This window comes from Terrapene carolina, unplaced genomic scaffold (genome assembly GCF_002925995.2).
Source record: "Terrapene carolina triunguis isolate 2854851 unplaced genomic scaffold, T_m_triunguis-2.0 Scaffold189, whole genome shotgun sequence".
Taxonomy (NCBI): Eukaryota; Metazoa; Chordata; order Testudines; family Emydidae; genus Terrapene; species Terrapene triunguis.
This window is the reverse complement of record NW_020664540.1, coordinates 1,894,212-1,903,991: the sequence shown is the minus strand read 5'-3', so window position 1 is coordinate 1,903,991 and position 9,780 is coordinate 1,894,212.

Sequence of the window (9,780 nt, the reverse complement as noted above, 5' to 3'; positions counted from 1 at the left end):
TCAGATCTACTTGGTCTGGAAGTTCAATGAGTTTTCATGAATATGCATAAGATTTAATTAAAATTAGAACACATCCTAATTATGCAAGAGAGCTGATACAAAGAAGCTGCTTCTGACTTTTGGCTAAACAATATTCACTGCCTCCTCCCTGTCACCCATTTATTTAAAAAAATAATAATTCTGCAGTTACTAATTTGCCCCAGAGACTTGAATGGCTCTGAACAAAGCAACTACTCTAACATGCTCAGATACATAATGCACTTTGTTTAATGAAGCATATATATATATGGTTTTGATCTCTTGCTAAGTAGTACATATTTCATAAGCTTCCAGTCAGATAGGTTTCTAATTTGCTGGAACCAGGGGCCACACAAATCCCTCTACTAATCATGTGTATCAGAAAAGACACTGACTCAATGTGCCTCTGCAGCAAGCTTCCACCTGATCTCAGACACAATAGAAGCCCCTCCCATCAAAGGTCTGCTGGATTAGACCTCTAAGTATGTCTGCACTGCAATAAAACACCTGGGGCTGGCTGGTGTCAGCTGACTCGGGCCAGCTGGGCTCAGGCTGCGGGGCTATAAAATCACAGTGTAGAGGAGGGTTCTCAATCTTTTTCTTTCTGAGCTCTTCCCCACTGATATAAAAACCCTACAGCCCACCAGTGCCACAACAACTGTTTTTCTGCATATAAAAGCGAAGGCAATTGCCCAGGGCCCCATGCTGCAGGGGGCTCTGCAAAGCTAAGTCGCTCAGGCTTCGGCTTCAGCCCCAGGTGGCAGGGCTCAGGGCCCCTGATTTCAGCCTTGCATAGCAGCACTTCAGCTTTCTGACTTGGGCCCCAGTGAGTCTAACACTGGCCCTACTTGGTGGACTCCTGAAATCTACTTGCAGCCCCCCAGTAGGCCCCAAACCCCTGGTTGAGAACTGCTCGTGTAGACAGTTGTGCTTGGGCTGGAACCTGGGCTCCTCCTCCCTTGGAAGGTATCAGAGCCCAGGCTCAAACATCTAAGCCAAATTTATGGCCCAAGTCAGCTGACATGGGCCAGCCCTGGGTTTTTATTGCTGTATAGACATACCCCAAGAGCCTAGTGGGATGACCATTTACATAGGAATTAATTCTGGTTTCACCAGCAGTAAATCCTTTCTTTGCCTGCTCTCCCAAGTCCTCTTAAGGAACAAGATGGGCACAAAACAGTGCTTTTAGGGTGAAGTGGCCTAGAGACCCTTGTGGAATCATAGAATATCAGGGTTGGAAGGGACCTCAGGAGGTCATCTAGTTCAACCTCCTGTTCAAAGCAGGACCAATTCCCAACTAAATCATCCCAGCCAGGGCTTTGTCAAGCCTGACCTTAAAAACCTCTAAGGAAGGAGATTCCACCACCTCCCTAGGTAACCCATTTCAGTGCTTCACCACCCTCCTAGTGAAAAAGTTTGTCCTAATATCCAACCTAAACCTCCCCCACTGCAACTTGAGACCATTACTCCTTGTTCTGTCATCTGGTACCACTGAGAACAGTCTAGATCCATCTTCTTTGGAACCCCCTTTCAGGTAGTTGAAAGCAGCTATCAAATCCCCCCTCATTCTTCTCTTCTGCAGACTAAACAATCCCAGTTCCCAGTGGAGGGGAGGGCCATTACAGTGATAGGCCAGGACCTTATGGTTCTGTGCAGACTTCCCAGTGGATGTGATGGTTTGGTCCATGGAGAAGGGGATGTGGTGTGTAAAACTCCCTCCCTTCCCAGAAAGAAATCTGTGCCTTTAACTCACAATCTGAGGTGCATGTTTTACACATGAATTATTTGTGGAAAGGTAGCAAACAATTCAAGCAACCCAATAAAAAAACCTGTGTTTAAATAGCAACAGCTGTTACAAAACCAACTAATCTAGGAAATTCAGAGTTCAGCCTGACTGACGCTTTGGGGTCTTTGATCCACAGAGAAATTCATATTCATGTCAGTGGGAATCACATACAGAGGGAAATATAGCCCATTCTGTTAACGACTTACACCATTTTGATTTTCAGAAATAATCTTCCATTTGATATATATTCTCTCACAAAATGTTTTACAAACATAGCCTGATCCTGCAGTCTGTACACACAAAAGATTCCAACCGACTTCAACGTATTAATATGGGTTACAGTACGGAATTATACTGGAATAACTTCACCCATCAGTGAAATGCAGCAGCTGTTCAAATGTGTCCAGGCAACATTAGTTCTCTAAAAGCCAGAATCAGCAGCCTGTCTGATATTTTTTGCTTTATCAGGCCCTAAGTTGGCAGTGTTTAATGCTGCTATCAACTTCATTGATCACAATTTCTTGCCAATTTCACAAAGCTTTAATAAACATTCCATACAACAAGGACTGTGCTAGGAAAACAGTAAATATGCACAGATAAGCACTCAAGAGTCAGAAAATGCAAAGTTCACAGTTCCATGTAAACAACCTTAACCCTATCCTTTTGTGCATATATTACAATATAGTCTTCTAGTTATTACAGGCAGAATTACACTGGTATCACTGAGGTCAGGGACTCTGGAGTAGAAAAAACAAAACTTTAGACTGGCAGGAAACTCCTATCTGATTCACTGCCATAACAATCGAGATGTCTCAACATATCATAGGAAACCCATTATTGGAGGTTTCATTAAAGATAACAACATCGGTCCTGATTCTGCTCTACTTAAAGTCAGTGGTGAGCTGGAGCCAGCCCGCGGGACCGTCCTGTCTGGCCTGCCTGAGCTCCCGCCTAGGGAGGCTCCCCCAGCCTCTCCCCCGCCTTCCCCCCTCGCAGAGCCCGGTGCCAGCGCTCTGGACTGCTCCTGGGCAGCTCTGCAGCTCCTGCCGCTTTGAGCGGCATGGTAAGGGGGTGGGGCTGCGAGCTCCAGCGGGCCGCGCGGCATCCATACACGCTGCCCTATGCAGCACGGTAAGGGGGCCGGGCCGGGGCTGGGAGGAGGGTTTGGATAAGGGGCAGGGAACGGTTGGAGGGGGTGGAGGTTCTGGGGGGGGCGGTCAGGGGACGGAGAATGGGGGGGTTGGGTAGGCATAGGAGTTCTGGGGGTCTGTTGGGGTGGTGGTGGATGGGGTCAGAGCAGTCAGGGGACAGGGAGCGGGGCGAGTTGGGTAGGGGGTGGGGCCCTGGGGGGCAGTTAGGGTGGGGGGGGTCTCGGGCTTGTACTCACCGGGCGGCTTAATAACCGGTTCCCTACCGGGTCTTCGGCAGCGGGTCGTTCACTCGCTCTGGGTCTTCGGCGGCACTGAAGGACCCGCCGCCAAAGTGCCGCCGAAAACCCGGAGCGAGTGAAGGACCCGCCACCAAAGTGCCACTGAAGACCCGGTAGGGAACCGGTTATTAACATTCTGGCAGCTCATCACTGCTTAAAGTCAATGTAGCTGTCTTCTATATAAGTAAATTCTCCCCTCTCCCTTTTTTCTTTTTTTCAGTATTACAAGTAGTTGTAGAAAGCCTTTGCCAATAATAGCTAGTGTGTTTATTCCGTAATCTTTACTATGCATATAGTAATTGACAAGAACAAAAATTATGCAGTGTGTTTAGAATATATGCAGAGTGTTTCAATAGTTAGTTACAAGTAGAGCAGGATGCTTGATGTGGACATTTGCATTTCATTACCCAGAATTCTCTTCCAGCTCACAGCTATTACATAGCATTGCTATTGTCTGAGCACAAGGAACACGCTGAAAAGATTAAGAAGGCTTTTGAATGGACTGAGCTCTTTTAAAGATGCTCTGCTTTCTTTAAAACCATTGGGTTTTATACTTTATGATAATGGAAGTATTTTAAAGCTATTTATGAAGTTAAAATGATTGTTTCCATAATTCATGCAATTAAGACAGGGGTTCTCAAACTGGGGGTCGGGACCCCCCAAGGGGTCGCAAGGTCATTACGTGGGGGGGTCGCAAGCTGTCAACCTCCACCCCAAACCCCACTTGCCTCCAGAATTTATAATGGTGTTAAATATATTAAACAGTGTGTTTAATTTATTAGGGGGGGTCACACTCAGAGGCTTGCAATGTGAAAGGGGTCACCAGTAAAAAAGTTTGAGAGCTACTGAATTAAGACAAATTGCAGCTACGTATTAAGATGTGAACATAAGAGAAATATTGAGTCAGTTCAGAAACATTGCCACTCTTCTATACATCCCTGTTTCCATCATCATCTTTAAAGGGATATGTATATCTGAGTAAGTATCTGAAGAATTAGGCCCCTATTCCCTACCTTGGATAGAATGTGGCATCACAAGTCTGAATTATGATCATTGTCAGTATTTCCTTTCTAACTTTCTACTGTTAACTTTCTCCCCATTTGGATTTTGCAAGTTTCTTTGGAAGCAAAATTGACAGCATCCATCAGCTTTGCATCCCTGTCCCCAAACTAGAGTCCTTCCTCCCCCCGTGTTCACTGCCAATGTTTCCCTCCTATTTGCCAAACCACTAAAGTGTAGTATCAGAGTGGTAGCCGTGTTAGTCTGTATCCACAAAAACAATGAGGAGTCCGGTGGCCCCTTAAAGACTAACATTTATTTGGGCATACTCATGCCCAAATAAATCTGTTAGTCTTTAAGGGGCCACCGGATTCCTCGTTGTTTTCACTAAAGTCTATTCACTTGTCTGCTCACCTCACTAGCACCCTTTCCCCTGATCTCATTTCATCATTAGCCATTCTCTCCTCTCTGGCTCCTTTGCTTCTACCACACTCTTGTTTTCTCTGTCCTTAAGGAAATTTCTATGCATACTACCTCAGTATCTATTGATCCTTTACCTAATCTTATTTCCAAATTTCCTTTCTTGCTTCCTTGCCACCTCCCATCTGCTCCACTCAACCAAGACTGCCCTTACCAGAGCGACTACTAGGTCAGGTTTAAGGGTCCTGGTCAAGTTTAAGGGTCTCTTCTCCATAATCATTTTCCTTGATTTTTGTTGCCTTATAGGCGAAAGACCATACAATTCTGATCAGTCCTTTCTCCTTTTCTCCCCCTACACTCACTCTTCTGGTGAATTTATTCACTTACAGTTGCTATCTTTCTGTTGACTCAGATCTACATCCAGGATCACATCATTTCCTAACCAATGTGTATGAACTGCAGGAATTTACATTTATTTCTCTATTCACCTACCTTAGTTACACAGAGCCAATTTACTGAAGTCATGTAATAATCAGAATCTTAAAAAGAATAAGAAAGCAAAGTTTGTTAGTGGAATATCCTATTAATCTTGGCCAGTGCTGCATTAAAAATATCCAGTGCATTGGCACCCCAGGACAAGGGAGACCCCCATGGCTTCAATCTTGTGCCAGGGCCATGCCCCCACTAGAAGTGACGGGGGTCCTCTCTCCTTCCTGAGAAGCTTGGAAGCAGCAGGGGTGGCAATAGCGAGCTTTCTCCACCACTTACCCCACAAGAAACAGGTATAGCAGCAGAGGGACCCTCAGTACTTGCTTCAACAGCAGAGGTGTATCTGTTTGGGTGGGTGACGCAAAGTCCTCTGCTGGGGTGGTCAGGGGCCCCAAGAGCAGTGAATCTGGGAGTTAACAGCCACTGAGATAATGGAGCAGCTCACACCTCTCTGAGCTATTGTTTCAGGATGTCTGCATACCCTGGTAGGTGTTTTTGCAGCAGTAATCTTGGGTCATGCTTTCAAGTTTTTTTTTCTTCCTAACCATGAGGGAAAAACGTTTTCTTTAAAAAAAAAAAAAAAAAAAGAATCTGATGTAATATTCAGGAGCCAGGGCGCTACCCAGCCATCAGCCTATAGTGCTTATACCATGATCTTGACCAAAAGCATTGGGAATCTCACAGGGAAGTCTTGTTTTACACGACTTTTTGTCTAGACAGATTTCCTACATAACTTATGTTTTCTGTGACAACATGGATTTTTTTTTTCTCATCTCCTTCCTTTTTATTATTTGGGTTCTTTTGGTCACACACCACCTTCCCAGCATAACATTACACTGTGCCCCTTTACCTCTCCAACTGAAGACTCAAATAGGCTCTAATCATGTAAGCTGATCTATATGGATGGACATTTGTGCCCATCCAGAACCCCATTGACTTCCATGAAGGTCTGCCTGAATAGATCAGCTTGCAGAACAGGGGCCTTAGGTGTCAGTAAGCATCATTCCTCCAGCCTGACCTTAGATCCTGGCTAGTCTCAGCCTTGAGTACTGGTGTGACACTGGCAGGATCCTCCACCAGCACTGTGGACTCCCCCCACCCGCAGTCACCATTCCTGCCCCATCCTGGGCAAGAGGCAGCCCCTTCCTGGACCTCAGAGGGGCCCTAGTAGCATGTCCAGTGACAGTGATACAAGGTGAGTGTGCTGCCGGGGGGGGGGGCCTCCCCCGGAGCTTGCTGCTGCTGGCAGGGGGAGGGCTGGGGAGAGTCCTCTCTGGCCCCAGCTGGTGGCAGCCTGCCTGCTCCCCAAACTCCTCAACCCTGGCCCCACCCTACCCCAGAGCCCTCACACCTCAACCCTCTGCCCCAGCCCTGAGCCCCCTCCTGCACTATGAACCCCTCATCCCCGGCCCCACCCTGCAGCCCACACCCCAAACCCCTCATCCCCAGCCCCACCCCAGAGCCCTCATATTTTAACATTTAAAAATATATATCGGCTTACAAGGCAAGCAGGGGGGGCGGGGAGGGCTGGACTTGGACCTGTTCTGGGCACCACTAAAAATTATACAAACCTGCCACCCCTGGAAACAAGCTGAACTTGAAAAATAAACCAGTACAGGTGACTTTTAATCTTAATATAGAATCTGTTTAGCCCACACAAGGTTGTGCTCAGGTTTATGTGGCCCTCCTGTGTAATAAGGGTGGGTAGTTCTAGGTTAGAGCATTCAGCTAGGACGTGGGAGACCCATGCTAAATTCTGCCCTCTTTGCTAGAGGAGGAAAAAGGATTTGAAGTTGGATCCCCCACCTCTCGGGAGAGTTCTCTAATCTCTGAGCTACGGGATATTTTGATGTGAGGCTTCAGTCTCTCTCCTGTTGAAGCTATTCTGCTGTACTTAAATAATGAAAGAGTGGTCAGAATCGCCACAGTGTTGCAGTGCCACCCCACCCTTTGTATGCCCCCTATGCCAGGGCTTGTGGGAGGGTCTTCAGAAGACAGTCTTGTAGCTGTCCACCTCAGTTCCTGCACCAGGGGAATCCTCTCCCAGCCAGATATAGGGCTGGAGTTGGGGGGTGGGGGGAGGGAATCTCACTCTTAATTTGTTGGCAGACTCAGGCCCACAGATTGTGTCAGGTCACATTCTGAAAGTTTTCCTCACACCATAAAGGCTAGACTTAATTAACATAATAAAGGTTTAAATTATGCAGAAACTCACTGGGGAAGAGGCAGCACCATCAACATGTGTGTCACTGCATCATGATGCAACATCACTGACACTTTGAGGCACAGATCTTTTTCCATAGGACAAATAATTAAAAGGTAAAAGCCTTAGTCTGTCCCCTTGAGCTCTGTTTTTTTTACATTCTCTTCTAAAACATCTAGAGAATCATCAGTATTGAAATAACTTTGTAACTGTAACTACATTTTAGAAAACCAAAACATGCCTCAATGTGTTCTAAGTGGATATTGGGAACAAAAGAAAGAAATGCACATTAATAATTAAAGTGAAATGTACTGCATACATCATATTACAGCTATTAATATGTGCTGCAGGGCCACAAAAAGTATACCATGACCATGTGTCTGAAAACTCTCATGGTTCAAAAACCAGGCTGAAGAATAATGGTTTCTCACCTTCATTACTGTATAACATTGACCACAAATCTACCCAACAAAGGACCCCTTTGTGTGCAGCAATTTAACATTCCCCCCCCCCCCAATTGTGTTTTACAATGTAATTGTGAAAATGTGACTGCGAGGTTTGTAATTCATCACTGATGGAGGAACATATGCATTTATAGCCATAAAGGATCACACTTTTTTTTTCTTTTCTTTCCCTTCTCTAAATTGGGACCATGAGCTAATCCAGGATTAGAATTCAGTGTTCTGGGCACTACTATTTAATTTGATTTACCTTCTTCCTTTTTGTTTTTGAAATGTAATATATGGGGCTTTTATTAAGAAGTTCATGCTGTAAATAAGTGCAATTGCTGTTCTAATTTCCACAGAAGTGTATAATGGAACTAAAAATTAGAATGTAATTGTTAATTATATGTTAAATGAAGTGCAGGGTGCTGACTAGCTGTTGGGTAATGACTGTGATTATTATGGGCTCAAGCCGGCAAACAATAATCCTCTGTGACTGCTGGTTTTACAGAAACAATGCAAAACCTCCCGGGCTTCAAGAGAAAACTCCCTGTGGTAAAAAGGCTAGTACCCTTTATCTGATGGCTATTCTACAGCCAGCCTCTCCCAGGGACAGAGTCTTTGATTCCTCCCAGCCCAACTGCCATATACAAACATCAACCAGATTTATAGCAATCATTTTGGGGGAATTATTGAGCATGCTCAGTGAGTCTTTTGAGATCTGACAGATGCTCCCGGCCCTTCCTGTAGCTGTAGCAGACAAATCATTGGGGAAGGAGAAAAGCTCTCTCACTGCTGGAAATGTAATTAAAACATACAAACAACTCAGCTAGCTGGAGTACTGGGTGTCGTCAACCCCTAGGAGAGTTACTCCAGGTTGGTGTAATCCATACAAGCTACAGCACCCTAAAATGAGGGAGACAGATGAACTAAGCATAGGGGAGTATTGGAGCATGGCAGCTGAGGAACTAATTTGTAAAAGCTTTCCTCAGTTCAAACAGCTGTAAAACATCCCATGACAAAACCTGAAGTTGGGTGAGGTGTTTTCTTTTGACTTCTCCCCTGGTGTGGAACCCACACTTGTGCCTATTTACACCTAGGTCACCCAAGCCCCTCATATCATAGTCAATTTGGCATTTTGTTCTGGTTTTCTGGTTATAATTTTATGCCTTAGGAAATTGGAAGCTTTCCAAAGGGTTGGTGTTGAGGGTGGATATGATTTTGCTTAATACTGGGGAGAGGTGCCTGCCTCATTCCTTAAATATCCTTTGGAGCTTTGCTCCCCTTTCATCCTTTCTTCGCTCCCAGATAGTATGGACAGTTGAAACAGTTTCTTACATAAATATTGGTAGCATCAACAATTATTGGTGTGAACAATGCACAATATGGTCTTGCCTTTAGCTCTCCAGAGAAAATTTTACGTTGTATCATGCCATCCATCTTGTGACTAGCACTCCTAAAATTGTGATCCCTAATTGTATTCAAGTTAGACAGCTACCAAGCTAATTAATCTATTTTGAAGTTTAGAATTCATTTCATGAACTTTGCCTTTTAAGGTTGTTGGGCCCCAAAGCGTGTGCTTTTTTATATATGCACACACACAAATCAGACAATTAAATTATTCAAATAATTCTAGAACAGTAACTAAGAAAATCTTTTCTTAAAAGATTCTAAAATGGACAATGTGCATTACATAATGATCGTCATGTGACAAATTGTTCAGGGAGAGGCCTTTAACTCAACAGCAGATTTAAAGCTTTTCAACCAAGTGCTTTAACAATGAGATACAATTAATAATCCTAATTTTTCCATCTCTGACAGTATACTTCAAAGACTTTAACAGAAAAATACAAATCTCAGAGACAAAGCTTCAGCTGGTGTAAATTCTCATTGTTCCACAATGGAGGATTTGCCCCTCAGTGTGGAAGACTGTTTAAACAGATGGCATTTTTATTGCTGCTTATTCAGTAAACATCCTTTCTTATGACATAAC